This window comes from Thrips palmi, unplaced genomic scaffold (genome assembly GCF_012932325.1).
Source record: "Thrips palmi isolate BJ-2018 unplaced genomic scaffold, TpBJ-2018v1 HiC_scaffold_19, whole genome shotgun sequence".
In the NCBI taxonomy this organism is placed as follows: domain Eukaryota; kingdom Metazoa; phylum Arthropoda; class Insecta; order Thysanoptera; family Thripidae; genus Thrips; species Thrips palmi.
In genome coordinates this window covers 3,321,435-3,342,449 of record NW_023144628.1, presented here as the reverse complement: position 1 = coordinate 3,342,449, position 21,015 = coordinate 3,321,435, and the positions used below count along the sequence as shown (strand labels likewise).

Genomic DNA, 21,015 nt, shown 5'->3' with positions numbered 1-21,015 from the left:
CTGTTGAATACCAAGAGACCGTGGGACGCCTTTTAAATTCTAAGTGGCAACATTACATTACAAGTTTATAGGGAAGAATTGCGGGGTCGGTCGACTTGGAGCCCAGGGCCGGAGGCTGGGGGTTGAGGGCTGGGGTTGGGGGCGGGGGGCTAGGAGGGCTTGGGGCGGGGGGCTGGTCGTCGGGACAGGGGTTCGGGGGTTCGAGTCCCTGCCTGGCAAGGCTGACCCAAGGCTGGCCGACCCCCTGACACACTCACCGCATACACACCGGGCCGGCTACCTCGCACAGCTCTCCGCCCGCCACGGAAGCGGCCTATTACTCCGCAACTGTTAATATCCGGCTAAGCCAATTCCCTTCGCGCTGGCGCTTCGCGGCCCTCAAGTCGCGGGGAAACCGACGCCACTCCCATCCTCAAACAACTTGCCGGCGACATTCAATTCCACCGCACCTCTTATTGAGATATTCGAAATCCTTGCCGACGTGGCACTGGCGACGGCGGCAGCGGCGGCGGCGGCGGTTCGATCTCCAGCGGCGGCCGCAGAGGCGAGGGGAGGCATAAGGAGGAGGGTCTTTGGGGCGCGGAGCGCGGCGCTCGGCGGACCGGCAAATTGTGTGCAGAAAGGAATGGCTGCGCGGGATGTGCTGTTCGCGCGCGTGAAATTTGTGAAAACGTTGGCCGGCCCTTTGCGTTTCGAGTTTGCCGGGCCTTGGCTCCGCGCTGCCGCGGCCGGGGCCGGGGGGCCGGGCCAGCAGAGCGACGCAGAGCGACGCAGAGCGACGCAGAGCGACGCAGAGCGACGCAGAGCGACGCAGAGCGACGCAGAGCGACGCAGAGCGACGCAGAGCGACGCGTCCTGTATTGACAGGTCACGGGGCGGGACGGCCGCCGGTCAACCTTGTCAATAGGCAGCGGCGCGTGCTGGCGACAAGTCGCCCGGCCGGCCAGTCGCTCTGTCTCTCTCGCACTCGTTGGCCGTCCCGCAAGGGCGCAAGGGAGACCCGGAGAGTTTTCGGCACCAGCCTGGCTGCTCCCTGACCGAGTCCTGCGGCGCGGCCGACCCTCGCCGTAGTGGCGTAGTGCTGCGTAGTGCGGCCCAGGCCGAGTCCCGGGCCCAGCCAATACTCCTCCGAGGACTAATTCTGTTTTTCTTGGCCCGCTGCCAAACCCAGCCTCTAGTTTGCTCCGCAGAGGCTCTCGATGCCGCCACCGCGTCCGCCCCGTCCGCCCTGGGCCAGTGCTGCCACATAAGCGGGCCCAAAATTCCCACCCAGCAGTGTCGAAAGGGGTGCCAACCTCAGCTTGCCTACTGCAGGCGACTTCCGGATGGCGAAGCCAAGATGATATTGCCCAGTATGCAGGTTGGGGTTGACAATCCTTCCGACACTGTAAAAGAGATGAATCGAAAAGTTGCCCTGCCAGGAATACTAACACTGGAGCATTGTGTGATTTTCAGTTTGCCCACGTGGCAGCACTGTTCCCGCCACTCAGATGGAATTCCTGCGGCTGTTTGCTGTGAGACAGTGTACTCGCACGCGCGACAAAGGAGTTTCCAGCAAAACGGGGCCGTTTGTACTGAGGCTTCGCCAATACTGGATCCCCAAAAACGAGCAGACTGTCATTTCGTTCCATTCGCTGTCAGGCGCTTCATCTGCCTGTGTGGGCCCGGGGGGGGGGGGGGGGAAGGGGGGGGAGTCGGGCGCAGGCCTGGCGGGGCTCTGGGGGCGCCGAGGCGAGCAGGCCGGCGCGCTCTTTCGCTGTCGCGACGCGTCAGACGCACACAGGGATGCTCGTAATTTCCGGACGAAAATCGAAGGGCCGAGCGGAAAGCGGTCGGGCGGGGCGGGGCGGGGCGGGGCGGGGCGGGGCGGGGCGGGGCGACTGGAGATCTAGTAGTAGCGCCTCCCCCACTGCCGGTTCATCTGGCCGGACCGCCTCCCCATCAAGTAGTGACTGTGCATGCATCTTGTCGGCGCGCTGCTTCATCAGTCTGGCCGTCAGGACGCCAGGACACCGCCGCCAGCCGCGTCGTTCCGGAGGGTCGCTCTGTCTCTCTCGCACTCACGGGGCATCACGGCAGGGTGAGAGAAGGACGAAACGATCACTCGGCACCAGGCCGAAGCACTTTCATTACGACACACGACGCAGCGCTGCGGAGACACTGAAGGCCCACGACGACATCGAACACTTCGGCGAGGTGGGGGGGCTTGGCGCTGTCTCTCTCGCACCTGTCACGCGACGCCTGGGGAATGTGAGAGAGGCAGAGCGACGAAAGCACTGTTCGGCCTGCAGGCGAGGAGCGCCAGGAAGGGAACAATGATTGGCGGCGCCGCAAGATGGCGGCGTCCTCCCCTCGCCCCCCCATCCCCCGCCCCGCCCCACGTCGCGTCTCGGCGCACCTTCGTTACCTCACGGCTCCTCACGGCGAGCCAATACCGCGGGCCGCCCGGGCCGCTACGTGATCCAGGCTGTGCTTGGCCTCGCCGTGGCCTGGCCGGGCCTGGCCGGGCTTGGCGACATCCCTCACGCGATACACGCGCACCCCCTCGCCTCGCCCTCCGAGGCGGCGGCGGTCTCGGACGCACAGTACCGCGCGAGAAACTTGTCACTCAGCCCTCGCAGCGAGGAGGCATGCACTCCCAAAACTATAGAATGAGCCTACTACGCGAAGCGTACTCCCTCACCACTCGTTTTGGCACCTGTTTTTTTACCTCGATGCCCTCAAGCGGGACTCGAATCAAGGACGCAGCGACGGAGTCCCCGCTCCCAATCCATTGGTCGCCTCAAGTGTTCGATTCGAGTCCCTACTGTACTTTTTGGGGGAAAACGGCAGAGTGTTCGTTCGCCGCCACCGTGCCGGTCCCACGCAGGGAAGTCGCCCCTCTCTGCCGCCGCCGCTCCGAAATTGGCAAGAAGGAGATTCGCACCGTTTCTTTTATTTGATTTGCCGCGGCTGGCGGCGCGGGCTGGCCAGTGAGGTGCGAAGGTAATTGATTTGCGCCGTGGCGTGGCGTGGCGTGCCTGCCGCGCCAGTATCGCGTTGCTGCGTCTTATTGCGCGGAGTCGCGTTCTGCGTCGGCAAGTGGCCGTGCTGGCCGTGCTGGCCGTGCTGGCCGTGCTGGCCGTGCTGGCCGCGCTGCCGCTTGCCGGCGTGCAGCCCGGGGCGTGTTGACACAAGCAGGGCGTGCCGGGCGTTAATGCGACCGCTCAGCCGAACGCGCCAGAGTCCAGCGACCCCTTCGGCCGGGGTGGGGCGGTGGCGCGGTCGCCGCGGATTTGAACCAGGAAGGGTCGCCGAGTAGTACCTCGAGTAGCTGCCCGCCGGACGGACGCACGGGTCGGTCGCTTCGATTGCCACGGCGGCTGGGCCTGCAGCCGAGGACCGCGGCGTGGGCTGCCAGGACCCGGCCAAGCAAACGTACGTACGGACGTGCGGGCATGGCGCGGGGGCCGGCCGGGGAGCGGACCAGGGGGCTCAAGTGGCAACAAGGAGGCAGCGGGGGCCTTGGCCGCCCAGGCCGCCAGCACCGCAAGGGCCCGACCCTCAAGGAAAGCCAGATCCGGCATGCGGAGGGCTGATCAAGACGAGAGCCCCGCCGCGCCCCGCCCCGCCACGCCCCGCTCCGCCGCGCCCCGCCCCGGTGGCCCCACTTCACCCCGGGCAGTAATCATGGAGCGGAGCGCCCCACCTTGAATCCAATAGTCCACCCGCGCGAATTCGGGCCGCCCTCAGCATGTAGGCAGCGCCGGCAACGCATGCGGCGAAAGACTTGCCTCACCCACGCCCTCGAGGACGGAGGGAGAGGGAGAGGGAGAGAGAGAGTCCTTGGCGAACCTGGCCACTGAGCGAACCGTCGAACCGCCAGTCGCATCGTAATCGTGGCCCCGCCATCAACTTCCGACCGCAAGCTATTCAAAATGTCTGAAAAGTTGGGGCGACGGCAAGCCGCAAAACAAGAAACAAAAACAAGGAGAGAAAAAAATCTGCAATAAAAAAATTGCAGCGGCGGGGAACGTCTGGCTTTGCGGCTACGCACGGAAAGCAAAAATAACAGTTTGTTCTCAACAAGCTTCAAGTATTTATCCGGCGCGCGCGTCTGCCAGAGCCGCTGTCAAGAGCAGGACTGCGGACACTGCGGACTGCCGCGACAGGGGAAAAGCGTTCGCCGGAGATTTGGTCGAGCTGTCGCGCGGCTCGGCGTGGCTCGCCACGGCCCGGCCACCTCGACCACCACGGCCACCTCGCCGCGGCCCGGCACGCCGTCATATCACCACAGTTTACGGTAATGGCGGTGGACACAACTTGGAGTTTATTGCCGCCGGCTAATGATGCGGGTCTTGGTGAATCGCCTGCCAGAGCGCCAGGGCGCGGGGCACGCCGGGGCACGCCGGGGCCGCCACACTTTTCCCTTTAAAAAGAAAAGGAAAGGAAATGACGCGCTGGCCGGGCTGCAGCGACCTCAATTGGAGGGTGTCTCGGCCGAGGCGCAACCACCCTGCAACCACCACACCGACTCGCCGAGCGGATTACTTTTACAACGCACCCCGGATTAACTTCTCGCCCGAGTCGTCTCTGACCCCGCCGTCATAGCGCGGCGGAGCGGGGCGGGGGGCGGCGCGGGGGCGGCGCGGACCAACTTGTGCGACTGGGGTACCACCATGACGGCGAGCGGGGCGGCGCGGGCCGAGGCGCGTCAAGGTCATTTCCAAAGTGCCACGCATGCCGCAGAGCGCGCGGAGCGACAGCGCCACCCCTGGGCCGTGAGTGCGAGAGAGACAGCCAGCCAGCCTGCCGGGGTCCACCTCGCGAGGTCATCATCCGCGCCTCCCCTCCACTGCCGCGCCTTGCCGACTCGCTGTCAAAAGTAATCCCCGGAGGCGCAAGGAAAACAACGGGGGCCTCGCGGGGGAGCCAGACCCCGTGTCAGAAACATCACCTTGAGAACGGCTAGAGCCGGTGTGGGCGTGCGTGAGAGTTAGTGTGAGTGTGTGCGTGTGTGTGTGTAAAGAGGCGATGTATAATTGAGACCGCCGACGCCGTAAAGCATCTTAATCGGTCCTGCTCGACGCTCTGGCAGCTCTTGGTGGCTCTGCTGCGGGCACTCTGGCTGGCCTCTGGCTGGCCTCTGGCTGGCCTCTGGCTGGCCTCTGGCTGGCCTCTGGCTGGCCCGCCCCGCCCGACTGCCCGGCTCAGCGGCGGCCAGCCAAAGGACCGCCATTTTTCCTGCTAGCTCTTACTCGCTCTTACTGCAAGGTTACCGCCATGCATTGTGCAGGCATCTCTTACACCGTCAGCCAACCACGCGCTAGAAAAAATTATGCTTAAAAAAATTGTTTTACTTTTTTTACTTCTGCAGAAAAAAAAACAAGGGACTTGAATTAAACTTCAACTTATTTTTTTTGGAAGAAATGAAATTTGCCGGTTGAGTTTGTGAGTGTGGCCCTTTGAGGCCTTTGCAGCGTGCTGGCCCGGTCACGTGATGCTGCCGAGATGGCGGCCGCAGAGGTAGGCCCCGTGCGGGGCAGCTGCGGGGCACTGCGGGGCACTGCGGGGTCGCTAGACTGACCACTCCAGACAAGGAGAAAGGGACCTATCGGATTCGATGAGGCGGGGCGGGGCGGGGCGGGGCGCGGGTGGGGCGGGGCGGGGTGCAGCTTTGAGAGCGCAGCGCACACGACCACCGGAAACGACATTACCGGGCGGCCGTCGCAGCCCGGCGCAGCGCGCAGGCTGACGCAGTCATGCAAACCGTCACGGCCCGGCACAATCTCGCCCGTCGAAATACGGTTCGAATTTGGCGCGGATTCTATTGCGATCCGATTATTTTTCATAGTACGTCGCAATACGACTTGAGAGTTTTTCATACTTGGCCAGTTGTTTGTGTCGACGTGTCGCACTTGCTTGGTGAGTCGCCACTTTTCCTGTTTGTATGAACACTGATCGATGAGTTCGAAAGTGAGGTCGAGATAAAAGTGAAAGTTAGGTGGAGTTGGCCAGCCAATATGAGAGCTCGGTCATTACCAAAGTAGAACATATAACCTCAACTAATTTCAAAATAAAAACAACGACCGCTGTGATCAGTTAGGTCAGTCAGTTCAGCGTGACCTCTGTCGTCGCGTGCGGTATACGGAAGAAATCCCTTCGCAAAAAAAAGGGAGCTACATCGTTTTCGTTTTCACAGCAAGTAAGGAACTGCTCTTTTGTCTTGGACAGCGGAAAGTACGCCGAGCACGACGCACTCAGCGGCACGCACGCGACACGCGCGCCCGGGCACGTCCACCGCTCCACGGAGATGAGATATGGGAATAGGGTGCGCGCACGACAGCGCCTCCCCTCCCCCTCCCCGGCCGATAGACGCAACGCCCCGTCCGGGCCACCGACTTTCTCTGTATATATTTTTTTCGCGCCGAAACTGACGGCGGGCGGACCGGCGATTATGTGCCCCCTCCTTCGCGCCGCGTTCCCCGCGTTCGCGCCGGATTCGCCGGGCCTGCACTGCAGAGTACTGCGAGTTCTAATCCAGTTGGCGCCTCCACCAGCTTTATTCGGCTTATTGGCGCGCGAGCGGAGGGGATGACGTCATCAAAGGCAGTGGGCGGCACGAGTCCGACCGAGCCGAAGCCGAGCAGCGACGCCGGATGAATCAAAACATTAAACAGAATAACAAACAGATCGAGCACTGCAGCGTCGCCATTCTGCCGTTGTTTCGGACGGGCGCGGCATGCGATGCCCTGGATGGCCTGGATGGCCTGGATGGCGCGCGCTGCGCACCTGGACCCCGGCAGTAAGCTCCGGATCGGCGAGCTCTCCGAGTAGTGCCTCGCCTCGGCGTTGCCCGCGTTGCTTGCGTTGCCTCGGGGACGCGCGTGAGCGACGTTAATTACAGCCGATCCTTTTGTTTATACTGGGCGCCCGTAAAAAGAAACCCGTTCCAGTGCTGTCGTAAAGCCCCTCCCCGCCCCTCCCCGCGAGAGGGTAGCGCCACCTCGGCGCGCTGCCGCGTTGCCGCCCCGCTCATTGCAATTGCTTCAAGCTCCGGCGCGCAGCCATTCGAACATCTTGCCCTTTGCAGCAGTCCAAGAAGTGGCGGCGGGCTGGCGGGCTGGCTGGCGGGCTGGTGGGCTGGCTGGCGGGCTAGCTGGCGTGCTGGCCGGCGGAGCGCACACATTGCCGCGCGTACAATGCATCTGGCTGGCGCGCGCTGGCGGGCTGCGCGTCAAAGCAGCGCAAAGTTGTCGGACGGAAGGAAAAACACGAAAAGGGAGGAGAGAAGAGAAAAGGCGAGAGGCAAAGCAGGCAAAGCTGCCTCATTGTATTGAATCGCGCATCTCATCCGTTCTTTTGACTTGGCAATCCTGCGCCACGCTCCCTCTCTCTCTCTCCCTCTCACTGCGGGGTGGGGGAATCTCTTTGAAGTGCAGTGCACGCAGAGCCAGGCGCAGTGCAGGGCGGCGGGCCTAGTTCAAACTGCCGCCCCCGGCCCGCCGTGCACCCCGCGACGCCGCGCCCCCTCCCCCACCACCGACGCGGCGGGGACAACTTTTCCTCTTGCAGTGCGCTCGAATCGCGCGCGTAACTAGACGCACGGCGTGTCGTGCGCACGCCTTGCCCACGCCGCGCGGCCCTTCGTCTTGTTTGGGCCGCATATTGTTGTTGCTGCTGCCAATGGACCGGAAAGGACCGGGACGGCGGCCGTTGTTTTTAAGTGCGGGGGCCGGACGTACATCACGGCAAGGAATTCGGGCCTTCGGGCCTTCGGGCCTTCGGGCCCCACGACATCGAGGCCGGCGGCCTGGCGGGGCGGGGCGGGGCGGGGCGGGGTGGGCTGGGGGCTCGAGTTCCAGCCATCAGTTCTAATAAAATCCGGACATGCATTCTGCCGCCTCACTGGGGCGAACAGCAGCGGGGGCCATAATCTGATGACCCCCTCCATTTCCCTACAACACACGCACGCACACACACACACACACACACACACACACACACACACACAGAGTGGAACCGGAAAGTTAGGGGGAGGGGCGCCGCTGTCCGTTCGCATGGAGACGGGGATGTGACAGTATATTAGATCTGGCCGGGCAGGGCGGCAGGGCGGCAGGGCGGCCAGTGGCGCTGCAGCCGTTTGAATGGCCAGCGCAGCAAATACACGTCAGGGCCAGCGAGCGGCACCCCGGCCTCGCCCAGTGTAGGCCTCGCCCAGTGTAGGCCTCGCCCAGTGTAGGCCTCGCCCAGTGTAGGCCTCGCCAAGTGTAGGCCTCGCCCAGTGTAGGCCTCGCCTCGCCCCGCTCGCCGAGGTAAGCGGCGGTGCCTCTGAAACAGCGGCCCGCGAGGTAAACATTGACCTCCCCCCACTGTATCACGGGGCGGCTCTTTTCACGCGTGAGCGGCAACTCAAAGTAGGCGGCGGGCTGATTAAGACCGCCCCACCCCACCCCGCCCCGCCCCGCCCCGCCCCGCCCTCAGCAAATCCGGCGCGCTTCCTTGGTCACCTCGTCGGAATCCGGAATGGGCCGGCCGGGCTGGCCAGCAGCGTTTGCCCAAGCAGTAAGCCCCGCGCTGCACGGCCAACCCAACCTCAGCGTTTCCTCGCAGCTCCCCGTACACTCTCCCCTTTTTGGCAGTGTATTAAATTCATTGATTGCCCCTTATTCAATCCCCGGGCGCGCGGGGCGTGAGCACACAGCGCGGACTAGGCGCCCCACTCGCGGAAAGACCCTGAAAGACCCTGAAAAGGGCACGGGCTCATATCGCCCCGTTGTTTTCATAATAAAGAGAAGGGATATTTAAACCCGGGTCGCGCCGCCGCCACCGCAGTCCCAGCCAGCCGCCCCCACGTTTTTTGGACAATATCATATTCCCTGCCTAACGCGGTGGTGCTGCGGTGAGTACGGTAAGGGTGATATCATCTTTTTGAAGCGTTGGCCGGCCGCGTGCTGAAAACGGCACGTCATAATATCTTTTTGAAGGGGGCCGTCAGCACGGCGAAAGGAGTACGTAATTTTATGTTTCTGACCCGAAGGCGCCCGAAAGTACCCGAAGGCTCCAGCCTCCGGTGCGCAGGGCGGCGGGACTCGCACGGAGTACCTGCCGCTGGCAACTTTGTTCGTTTAATGTGTTGCGCGTGGCAGAAAATACTGTGCGTTTCCCTTTTTCTTTTGCACTCTCTCCTCTCTCTCTTCCTGTCGCTTTCTCTCTCGCCCGAGGACAGCTGCTGCGGCGCGCGCACAACAGCGTCTTTTGTTTCGGCGACCCTAATTCCTAAGTGTCGCATCGCGCGTCGAGCATCACGCCTTTCAAAGTTTGGCGGCTCGGCTCGGCACGGCTCGGCGTGGCTCGGCGCGGCTCGGCTCGGCTGGCTCGGCTCGGCTCGGCTCGGCTCGGCTCGGCTCGGCTCGGCTCGACACGGCACGGCACGGAACGGCACGGAACGGCGCGGTGTGGCGCGTCGTGGCACACGCAGACACATCGGGCTCAACGCTGCTGCTTTTAAAGGGGCCCGCGTCTGTCGCGCCACATGGAGTTATAGTTTTGCAAAGTTGGCACTCGGCGAAACGCGACTCCGGCGAAAGCGCGCCGCTGCCCCCGCGGCCTCCGCGCCCAGTGCGACCTTCGGGCTTGGGGCACTGGTCCACCCCGATTTGGCCGTCGCAAACACGTCGCAGAAAAAGCAAGTAAAGTCAGAATTTCAAAAAATCTCATTCAACGAACGTTAATGAAAGCAGATGATCCATCGCGTTTCACAACTGCTGTGGTAGCCGAGAGGTTAGAGACGTGGGATCGAGTCACCGCAGGCGGGCGTTCGAATACCAGCGTCACATACGTTTTTTCGACTTACTATCCTAAGGGTGGTGGTTCGAGGCCATCCGAGCGCAGCCGTGTGCAACAGACCCACATGCCGGAGGTTCGACTCCTAACAAATATTTCCATTTAATTTTACTGCCTCACCCAGTGCGGTTGAAGCCCGTGAACGTGAGCCTACTCCGTGCATGGGACGTGGTGGTCCAGGGAGTAGAGACGTCGATTCCTAATGCTAGGGTCGGCGGTTCGACTCCCCCAACTTCTTGCGAAATTTTGACCGGGTCGGTCGAGTCCTGTTGCGTCAAGAACCCACCTCACGCCGGTTCCCTCATCATGGGCCGTGGTGGCCGAGAGCGTAAAGTCGTGTGATCCCGATGGCGGGGTCCGGGGATCGAATCCCATCATTTCATTACATTTTTCGACCGCCTTCCTCCCAGTGCAACTCAAACCCGTCGTCCAACACGCTGCCAGACGTACAAGCGTGATAGCGTAGTGGTCAGAGTCACATTCACCTGGCCACTCCGCTGTGGGTGTCTAAAAAGCAATCCGCTTCGGCGGGTTGGCCTCGGCACTGGAGCGATGGCGTATTTGATCCATCAATCCAGACCACCCGGTGTGTGGTTGCGGGTGGTGCCTCCTTGACTTGTCGGGGAGGCGATGATAAGTCCTTTGAAGCTGGCCTAAAACGCTGTATGTTCGGTACGGGAGCGCCGGACAGTGGGGGTACCATGGGGTACACAACCAACCCTACGAAAACAAGAAGCTCCCACCAAACCTCTTCTCTGTCTGAGTCTCTCTCTGTCTCTCTGTCGTCTCACTCTACGTCCCGCCCCTCAAAGAGCTTCGTACTGGGTGCTCTCACCCAGCTGCCTGAGCTTTGGGGTCCTACTGGGTCCCCCGGCGAACGCTTAGAGTCGCTGACGGGATTAACCCCAGGTACCTGATAGCACCGGTTCCCATCCCGAACACCGAAGTAAAGCAGGAGGCCTCCCCATTAAGACTGGGGAGGGGGTGTAGAGTTCAAATTTTTTCTTTTCCCTTTCAAATTTCTCGGTTAATACTCGTTTGGTTTCCTTATACGAGGTAGTATGCGGTGAAGGTATCATCTGCTAAAAAAAATGCTGATTTTGTGCGGCCGTGACTTGTTTGACAGTGTAGCGGTCCGGCAAAGATTCGGCAAGGTGTTCCGTTCCCCCTCGCATGGCCGAAACCGAGTTAGGCCGGCCAAGGGCGCCAAGGGCCCGTCGGCCAGGAGCGCCGGGCGGGGCACTTTGCCGACTCCATTGCAGCATTAGTTATTCCTTGTGCGTGTGGCGCCACGAATTTGCGTTCGCCAGCCTGCGCCAGGCTCGGCGGGGCGGCGGCCGGCGGCGCTGACCCCAGCCGAGGACGCCGCCGACAGTGCCTCGAAATCAAGGAGGAGTTTCATTTCGCGCACCTGGCTGGCTGGCTGGCTGGCTACCGGGCTGGCTGCCTGCTTGGCCTTCCCCGCCACGCGCCGCGCCAACATATTCGGGGCTAATACAATCCCCCGCACGGCAAACAAGCGCATGGCGGTGGCCCCGCCAATCCAACCTTCGCAGCGCCTTCGCGGCAGGCAACTTTGGCCCGACCGCCGAGAAGCAACTTTGACGGAAGGATTGAGGAACAGTGCGCGGCGTGCCAAGGCGCTTCGTCGCTCTGTCCTTCTCGCACCCCTGCGGACCGCGCCGCGAGGCCGCGGCTGCGACGGAGGGACGTAGAGCCGAGGGTGCGGCGGTGGGGAGAGAGAGAGAGAGAGAGAGAGAGAGAGAGAGAGAGAGAGAGAGAGAGAGAGAGAGAGAGAGAGAGAGAGAGAGAGAGAGAGAGAGGGGCTTGCAAAAAGACGCGCGTGTCCCAGCACGGCGGCTAACACGGCCGATTACGGCCCGCGCTTCCGCCTGCACCGCCACAGGGAGGAGGAGGGGGAGGAGACTTCGGGACTGCCTCCGTCTCTCTCTCCACGCAGCCGAGGCTAGCCGAGGCCGCGGCCGGGTCCGGCTGGCCGGTGGTGGCAGGGGCCGGGCTCCGGCCGGGCAGGGTGGAAGTTGCAGCCGAGAAAATGAGTTTAGTGTGAACTTGGCCAGAGGTTCCGACGTCGCGTATTGCGGCCCCGGGGCCGAGGGGGCGGGGGGGGGGGATGCCTGGCCCAGGGGGGATTCCAGACCCCTGGCCCGGAAGCCGAGGCTCCGCCGAAACTCGCCACCGCGGCCCGCCGACCCGCCAGCCTGCCATCGCCGCGGTTACAGAATAGGCCCGAACTGTCGGGGACGGCGGGACGCTCGGGACGGTGGTCTTGGCCTCGGCGAGGGCAAAAAGCAGCCCTGGGTCGGCGGGCGCACGGAGACCGGCGTGCCGAGCGCGACTCAAGTCGCACCACTGAAACTACGCCAGGTAGCGAGCAAATCACGGCCCGGGTCGCGGCGCCTTGGCAGCCAACACGCCGCCGGCCGGCCGGGCCAGCCCTGCCTTCTCCGTATTGATGTTTGCAAAACTGAACGCTCCTCCGTGCGAAAGCGCGAGCCCCTTGCTAACGAACGCATGGACCGATTCCGAGACGGTCTCTCTCGCACTCGCGGGGCCTCGCGCGCGTCCCGCGGCGGTGCGAGAGAGACGGAGCGACGGGGTTGGTCGGCCTGGCCCGCAGCCTTGGCCCGCAGGCACCGCGCTGAGAATAAACAATGAACCAACTACTTGGCAGACGGCCTTGTTGCGGGGCTCCACGTCGGCCGCGTCGCCGCGTCGCCCGCGAGAGGTTGCCTTGTCTCGCGGCCACTTAGGACCGAAAAGTCTGACCTGTTCGGCCGTCCCGGCGCCTCGCCACGAATAATTCAAACCCGGTTTTGGCGCCGCGGCACACTACACTCTGAAAGCCTTTCAGTGGATTCCCGATGTTATGATGTGCAGCGTAACGAATTATCGCCACAGGCCGTCCAAAGGCATCAAAGAGGTGCGTTTTGGTGGGAGGCGGGGGCGTTGTTTCACCCCTTTGCGGAGGCCTTGCGGTTTCATTTTTTTTACGCGTCATTTTTGTTTCTCATTCTATTCTCCCGGCCTCCCAAGTTGTTTTTCTGATTGAACGAAAGGCCGCCCCACTGGCCCCGCCAGGCCCCGCAAAGCGCGACGAGGGTTGGTGACGCCGGCGACGAATGGAGGAAAAAAGAGAGAGTCCTGTTTATTAATTTGAACCCTGAAGCTGCCACTCAAGCGCGCGGGGGACGGGGGGGGGGGGGGGGTGGAGGAGGAGGAGAGAGAACAGCGCTTCGAGTGCGACCCGATCCAGCGCCGCTATGAGGAAAACACCCAGTCGGCGGACGGAGAGAGGAAAAAAGGAGAGAAACTTGAAGCCATTTTCTTGGCTGCGCGCGCTGCGTGTGAAGTTGCCTGGACTGGCGGTGGTGGCGGCGTGTACGTACAGGGCTGCCAACCGAAACAGCCTCTGTTGCGTGTCGATGGCGGCCGGGGGGGTTGGCAGTGGCGACACGCCAGGTAGCGGCGCAAACTACATCCGGCACCACGCCACTGTCACGTGACGTCACGGCCTCCGCCTCGAGGGCGCTAGTTCGTTCGGTTTGTTCCGATTCAAGGAATGGCCGGCACACTGTTTGCCCAGGATGACTGGCCCCACCGAAGGGGTGCGAGAGAGACGGACGGCCTCTGCGCTAATTGGTGGAGCAAACTTTGCGGCCCTGCCGAGGCCCTGCCGAGGCCTGGGTTCCTGGTCGCCCCTTGAAAAGGGCCAGTGGACACGGCCGCAGCGCCGCAGCCTCACGGCTCGAGGAGATCGACCGACCGACCGGCCGGCCGACCCGGCCTGCCGGGGCTAAGCGCGCAATCAGCTTTACACGCATCCCGCCCCACTCCAAGCTGAGCGGGGCGGGGCGGGGCGATGGCCGCGGGGGCGGCAAACTGTCGGGCCATCCGGTACGTGGCGCCCCGCCCGCCACCCGGACTGGCGTGGCTGCGACGGCCGGCCGCCGTCACAGTGCTCGCTCCCAGACCAGCGGGGCGTCCCGGCGTCCCCAGACCGGGGCCACTGCCCTTCCGCGCCCTTGGAAGTGACCGCGTCTTCGAGTGCCGGCGACTCGAGCTTTGCGGACTAAATCAGACGAGTCGCTTGGCTGCCGCTGCCTACCCGGCGTCCGGCTCAGTCCGTCTGGCAGTCCGTCTGGCAGTCCGTCTGGCAGTCCGTCTGGCAGTCCGTCTGGCAGTCCGGGCCGCAGCTGTTGGGGAGGGGTAGGCAGGGGGGCACCCCTATCCGAGAACTTGGGCCGGCCCGCGCTCCACTGGAACTGTTCAGCTGCTTGGATGCTTTATGTTTACCGAGTCAGGGCGAGTTGGAGGCAGCGGCAGTGGCGGCGCAGGCCGTGCCGAGCCGAGCAAGAGCTGGGCCCCAGGCGGCACAAGTTGTCTTCTTAACGGGCCGAGCAGCGCTGTGCGGCAAGGCCAGGCAAGGCGGCACTGTGTGTGTCCACCGAGACGCGAAATGCTGCTGGGGCCGGCGAGGCCGCCGACCACGAGTGTCTTCCCCTCCCCCTGGCCGCCCCTGGCCGCCCCTGCCCCTCGAGGTCCTCATCACTGCCGAGAGGAGCAAAGGGCCCTGTATTACTGCTGCGGCAAGATGCGGACCGACTCAAGAAATAGGGGACAACTAACTTGGCGGCACCGCGGGGGGGAGGGGAGGGGGAGGCCAAAGGTACATTGGGCCAGCCAGCAGCAGCCGGGCTTGCGAAAGCAGAAGGACTCGACAAATAATTGCACGCTCGACAGAAAATACTCCACTCCGGCGATCTCGCTGCAATACGCAGAACTGCTTGGTGCGGGGCAGCGACGACTGTGTACTGTGTGCAGAAAGCGAGTACCGCGCGCAGCGTTCGGTCCGTCCAGTCGGAGTGGCAGCGCTGCGCAGCACGCCGACCGCCGGCAGCGTCGATTACGCTAAGCACTCCTCCAGCTAGCCTCGCTCGCTGGCCCCGCTAGCCTCGCTAGCCTCGCAGCGGGCAATAGGCTCATAACGCAATGGGCGGCATGTCGAGGGCAGTGCTGCCAGTGGCTTCATTACTGGACGTCCTAACTGCCTCCCCCCCCCCCCACACGCCTGGTTTACAGCCCCCCCCCCTCAAAACAAAACAGACAGCCGGCAGGACGCCCCGCACTCGGCGTGCGACCGACGCCGCTGCCGCTCAGTGCCTTAACTGCAGGCGTAATTAAACGCCGAAAGGAATAACAGGTCGGCCGACAGACCGCGCCACGCGCTTGTTGTGTGCTTTCTCGCTGTTTTCTGCCCCGTTTTGTCGCTCCTTCCTCCTCGCACGACGGCGGCGGTTTTATTGCCCCGTGCGAACCCCGGTGCCTGCCTGCCGGCTGCCTGCGCGGTGCATTCCGGCGGCGAGGTCGATACACCAAAAGCCATTCCCAGCCATGTTCGTGCACCTCGCCGGCAAGTACCGGAACCCGTTGACCCGAATCTGGGAGCGCAGAGCGCGGGGCGCGCCGGGCCGCGGCCGGGCGGCGGCGGCGGCAACGGCGGGGAGCTCGAGGAGGGGCCAACAACTTAGTCTCTCACGGGTCAAGCAATACGCACGCAGAACAGTGCCCCCCCTCCCCCAAACACACACACAGAGACACACACCTGCATACTAACACTCTCTCACTTTCCCACACATCTTCTCGACTCCACTCATGCATTCACAGTCACCACCAACACCTACAAACACACACACACACACACACACACACACACACACACACACACACACACACAGCGCAGTCCCGCTCGTTCAGTTACTTTATATTCGCTGTTTGCAGCGCAGGACTGCGTTTATTTCTCTCAAGTTCCGGAGAGCGCGCGGTGCGCGCGCGGCGCGGTGCACTGGGTGGATTCAGCGCAACACCAACCTTGCTTTGGCTCGGCGTCTGCGCTCCTGAAACAGAAAAAAAAGGGAACAACTCTGAGTCTTTGCTTTGTTTTCATTTTTCGTTTCGTTTATGCTTTTTATTTGCACTTTTTGGTGTGGAACTGCAGCGCGTAACGTGTCGCAGAATTATTTCCCCTCGAGCCTCGCTGTCGCGGCGGTGTACTTTATAGGGGTGACGAACGCGACCTGAAAATGGGTGCTCTGTGTTCTCATCGCGTCTGGAAGATAGCGAGGCGGGGCGGGGCGGGGTTGGTCGGGTCGCTGCACAGGTATATACGCGGCCGATAACCGTCCATGCCGTAATAAGGCCACCACCTCGACGGCCTGGACGGCCTGGAGCAGCGCGGAGCAGCGCGTGGCGAGGCGGGTAATGGAAACAGATGGTGTGTTGTGAGAACGACGAGACGCAGCAGACGATTGGAGGCCCGCCGAGGACGCCGCCGAGGACGCCGCCGACGATCGGGGCAACGAACCGCGCGGCAAACAACCGCCACAGTGTGACGCCGCCACGCCGTGCCAGGCAGTGTTCTCTCATGACAATCGCACCGCCCGGCCCGGCCTGGCCCAGCCCGGCGGGGAGCCCTAAACTCGGAGCTTCAGCGCCTCATCCTCGTCGCGCTGCCCCCCGGGGACCACCACGGCCACCACGGCCACCCCGCCGCGCGGGCACGGCTCGCATCGCCACGGCGCCGACCCGTGGCGCTGCCCGTGGCGCCTGCGGGGAGCAGTGTAGGCAACACAGCGCGCGCGCCTGCCTGGCGGGCCTGCCTGCCTGCTGCTGGGAGCGCCCGGCAGGCCGGCCGTCCCGCGGCACAGCGCAGCACGCCGTGTTGCCTACACTGCTTCCCGCAGGCGCCCGCGCCGCCTGCCCGTGCGTGCGTCAAAAGCTGCCTGTCTGTTTTCACGGTGCTTCTCTTTGCGCGCGACGCACTGCACGGTCGAGCGGCCATTTTCTGAAGGAGTTGGTGCTGCAGTATGCCTAGATGCCGGGCCTGCCGGGCTCGTCGAGCCGTGACGGGGCGGGAGCACATTCGCGCTGTGTGCACACAGTGTGCGCGGGGCACACGCGGACAAAGACGCACGGCGGGCACATATGAGGCGGCGGGGCGCGCGGGGCGGGCAGGGCGCGCGGGGCGGGCAGGGCGCGCGGAGCGGGGGTAAGTAGTGCGGACCGGGTTATTGCTTTCCCCACCTGCGCCGTCAGCCCCAGGGCGGCCCAGGCGCGGGCCGGGGACAGGCCCGGGGACAGGCCCGGGGACAGGCCCGGGGACAGCCCGGCGCAAATGGACACGCCAAGTGACAGTCGGACAGATTCCATGCAGAGCGACGCGTCTGGCGGACGCACGGCGAGCGAGCGGTGGGGTGGGTGATGAGAATGCAGCAATGCCGAGCAATGCAGCGACGAGCCCGGCACGGCGGCACGGCCTGCCAAGGCGTCTCATTTCGACCGAGAGGGGGAGGGGGCGGCGACGGTGGTTCGATTCTCCGCTTTCGTGCGCGTCTTATGTTTTTATGGCCCGCGGGGACTGAGCGGGCGTCACCAGCGGGGCTGTGGGGCCCGGGGGGCCTGGGGGCCTGGGGGGCCGGCCGGGGCGTCGTCGCGGAGGTGTATCCGACATGGCGACGAGGCGCGCTGCACGCCAACGACGCCGCCGTGCTGCTCCCCGCCGCGGTCACCAAGCCCCGCGGGACGGCCGCCCTTTCGACCCAGTTGGGACGGTCCACCAATACGCGGCGCGGCCTGCCCAGACCGCCCCGCCCCGCCCCGCCCCGCCCCGCCCCGCCCCGCCCCGCCCCGCCCCGCCCCGCCCCGCCGACCCCACCCGCATCAACAACCCCAAAGGGCCTCATGGTTTCTGCAAGCAGCGCGCGCGCTTATCGCTTCATATTTCGGAGGGACTCCGTGTGCCACTTTGGACGGCACCTGAGGCGCCCGCCCCCGCCGCCCCCCGCCGCCCCCGCCGCCCCCGCCGCGGACGAGACGGAGACGACCTTAACCTGACAAATCACCTGCCTGCCTGCAACGTGCCCCCATCACCCTGCACGCCACGGCACGGCGCGGCACGGCGCCTCGAGACAAATGATGGCTGCCGAGGCCGCGTATGCCACCTGCGTAGCGACGCGCCTACCCACTTCGCCTCCGATTGCTCGGCTCACGTCCCGCGCCGTGATCTAGTTGCAGTGGCCGGCGCACTGCCGCACTGCCGCACTGTCGCGACGCGTTCGCCGGGGCGCATAGTTGCAGCTTTTGCCGCGGCAGCGCCGCCATCGCGCGCCGATATTTATTGGTGGCCCCGCCCGGCCCTGCCAACACACTACACCACACTACACTGTCGGGGCGGCGGCTGCGGCTCGACGAGGCCTCTACTCCGGGCTGTCGAAGAAAGGCAGCAAGTTGTAAATCACGGGCCGTAATAGAGTTGGGGCAGGTCGTCTGTACACTCACTCCAGCAACTTGAGCCGACGCTGCCATTGGCGGCCATGGGCGGCCGTGGGTGGCCATTGGCGCACGCGGCAAACGAGGCAAGCGGGGGAAAGAAGTGTTGTTGCAAGGCGCAGGCAAGGCGCAGGCAGGGCAGGCAGGGCCGCCGAGGGAAAGGAAAGCGCTCAAATGTTCCGCGGGTCATTAAATGCGGCGACGCGGTTCGGCCCCATAATGCTGTTGCCGTTGACACTTTGTGCAGGAAGCACTCTCTCTCTCTCTCTCTCTCTCTCTCTCTCTCTCTCTCTCTCTCTCTCTCTCTCTCCCTCACCCACGCGGACGGACGGACGCCCACGGACGCACAAACACACGCACGCGGACGGCAAGCCCAGGAAAAATCTGTTCAGTGGCGCCCTCTCAGCGGCTGAGCGTGGTGGAGGCGGCCCGTCGGTCGGGGTGAGGGAGGAAGGTGGAGGAGGAGAAGGAGGCGAAGGAGGAGGGCGGTATGTGGAAAATGAAAAGCAAAAGAAAGACGAGAAAAAGGAGCTATAAATCCAACTTGACTTGAAAACGCCTGCTCGCCCTCACACAGGCCATATGAGGCCTGCGGGCCTGCGGCGTGGGGTGGGAGGGGCGGGGACGGCACAGGGTCAAAGGGAGAGGATCAAAACGGACAGGATGGAAGACTATGCGGTCGCGAGCGCGCGCTTTTGGTGTGTGTGTGTGTGTGTGTGTGTGTGTGTGTGTGTGGCGCAACGAACGGGAGCAACAGCAAACAGTTGAAAAAAGGATATTGATACGACAGTCTTTCATCGGACGCAATGAAAAGGCCTTGATCAATCACATTCGAGGGCTGTGCGCTGCGGGGTGCGCCGGGGTGGGGCGGGGCGGGGCGGAGGACACGTCAAGCTCGTCCACGGGACTGGCGCTGTGCGCGGGGCGCGGCGTGGCGGGCCAGTCCACTTGATCGGCACATGGAGTTCCAGCCAGCAGTCCCCGCACTGCAGCTGCTGGCTGCGCGACGCGGCCGGTAGATGTCGCTGCAGGTAGTGTAGGCCCCCGCGGCCTTTGTGGCCCCGAGGCCCGGCCGGCCAGACTGGGCCAGACGCGGTGCTCGGCCTGCTCGGCCTGCCTGGCCTGCTTGGCGGGGGTTTGCCAACTTGACATTTTTCGAGCCATTTATCGCCCCAGATGGGCCCGCGCGGTGATAAGAAGTAACGGGCCTGGAGCCGTTCCGCGGGCCGGTCGGATATGAGAACGGCGTGTGTGTGTGTGTGTGTGTGGAGAAGAGTGGAGAGAGAGAGAGAGAGAGAGAGAGAGAGAGAGAGAGAGAGAAGAAGGGGGAGGGGGGGGGGGGGGCGCGCGCGCGCGGTGGGCCCTTGATGGTGATGCGAATGAGTTATGAGTGACCGGCTTTTGTCTCTTCGTGAGGATCTCCCCTCCCCCCCCCTCCCCCTGCTCTGGCCCCCCTTCCCCCCTCTCTCTTTTGAAGCGAACGAGCCCCTCGGCCAGACCCCCTCCCACCCCACCCGTATTCATTTGTGCCATGTCACACTCAGCACCAATCCACGCGTACGGACACACCGCGCGGAGCCGCGCGGAGCAGGGCGAGGCTGCTTCCTTTTCTGTCTCAACGCCCCTCGTGCTCACCCACACATTTACACTTGCACACACACGTGCGCGTGCACGCACGGCGCGCGCCGGCGCTGAAACTGAATTAATGCGTCATGCAGGGCCCACTTCCTGCTCAGGCAGTCACGCGCGGAGAGGGGCGCCGTGGCGGGGTGGGGTGAAGTGGGGCGGGGTGGGGCGGGGCGGGGGCCGACAGGACGGAGGTGTGGCAGATTTATGAGGTGATCGTGGCAGAAGGTGGCCGGAGTGCTTCGGAAAGCTCATGCTAATCGTGTCGCTTGCTCGACACGTTGTTGCGGCCACATGTGTGTCGCCTCCAGCCAGGCAGGCAGCCAGGCAGGCAGCCAGCCGGCCAGCCAGGCAGCCAGCCGCTGCCCACCTTGCGCGCCCCAAACTTTTCCAAACTGGCGAACGGCATCCTTGTTCAGGAGCGTTGCCCTCCACTCCACACAGCGCGGCGCGGCGGGCTGGCCGGTTGCTTTTTACGGTCTGCAGTCAATTTACGAGTCGGCCACTCTCCCCTTCCTCCCTTGCTGCCCTTCCTGCCCTTTGGACCCGCACCACCCTTCCGTTTCCTTAAGGCCGGCCCTTACCCTCCCAAAAACGGGGCCGGGATTGGTGGCCGCTCGACCTCGACTCGACCAACAACAGAGTCTGCCCTGCAGCGCGCTGTGCATTAATATTGGGCCTCCACCACAGATGACCACCCCGCCGGGACCCGCGCGCTTCAACGCCATCCCATTTGCCGCTCAACACTAATAATTTAATGTTTTGTTTGCCGACTGTCCCGCGAATCATCCACGATTGCAAAATAAAAATAATAGCTCTTGCGTTGTGCACGCGTCCACTACTCCTTCTCGTTGCAGTTGCCGTGCCAGAACGCACACACAAGGGTCCCCGCGTTGACACAGTCGATTTTGTTTGTTTTTGGAAAGTATTGAATGCGGCTTCTTCCCGACCGGCAGGCTGTGTGCGCTCTGCGCCGCCCGCTCTGCGCCGCCCGCTCTGCGCCGCCCGCTCTGCGCCGCCCGCTCTGCGCCGCCCGCTCTGCGCCGCCCGCTCTGCGCTGCCCGAGGTCACCAAGCCGCGCCGCCGTGCCGCCGTGCCACGTGTCTGTGTACACACTGCCCGCTGGATTTGTGTTTGTCCACGAAAAAGAAAGCAGTGCGGGCTGCAGAGCCAGAGAGCACACTCGGAAAAAATTAATGTTATCGGGAGCCTACAGAG

The 21,015-nt window shown here is 63.8% G+C and overlaps 1 protein-coding gene across 1 annotated transcript in view; it reads right to left on the bottom strand.

Moving 5' to 3' along the window:
- LOC117646232 (amphoterin-induced protein 2) overlaps window positions 1-21,015 on the bottom strand; it is a 208,054-nt gene that overhangs the window by 59,136 nt on the left and 127,903 nt on the right. The window contains exon 2 of the mRNA XM_034387065.1: window positions 15,715-15,740. The gene's annotated coding sequence lies outside the window, so the exon portion shown is untranslated. The remainder of the gene's footprint in view (window positions 1-15,714; window positions 15,741-21,015) is intronic.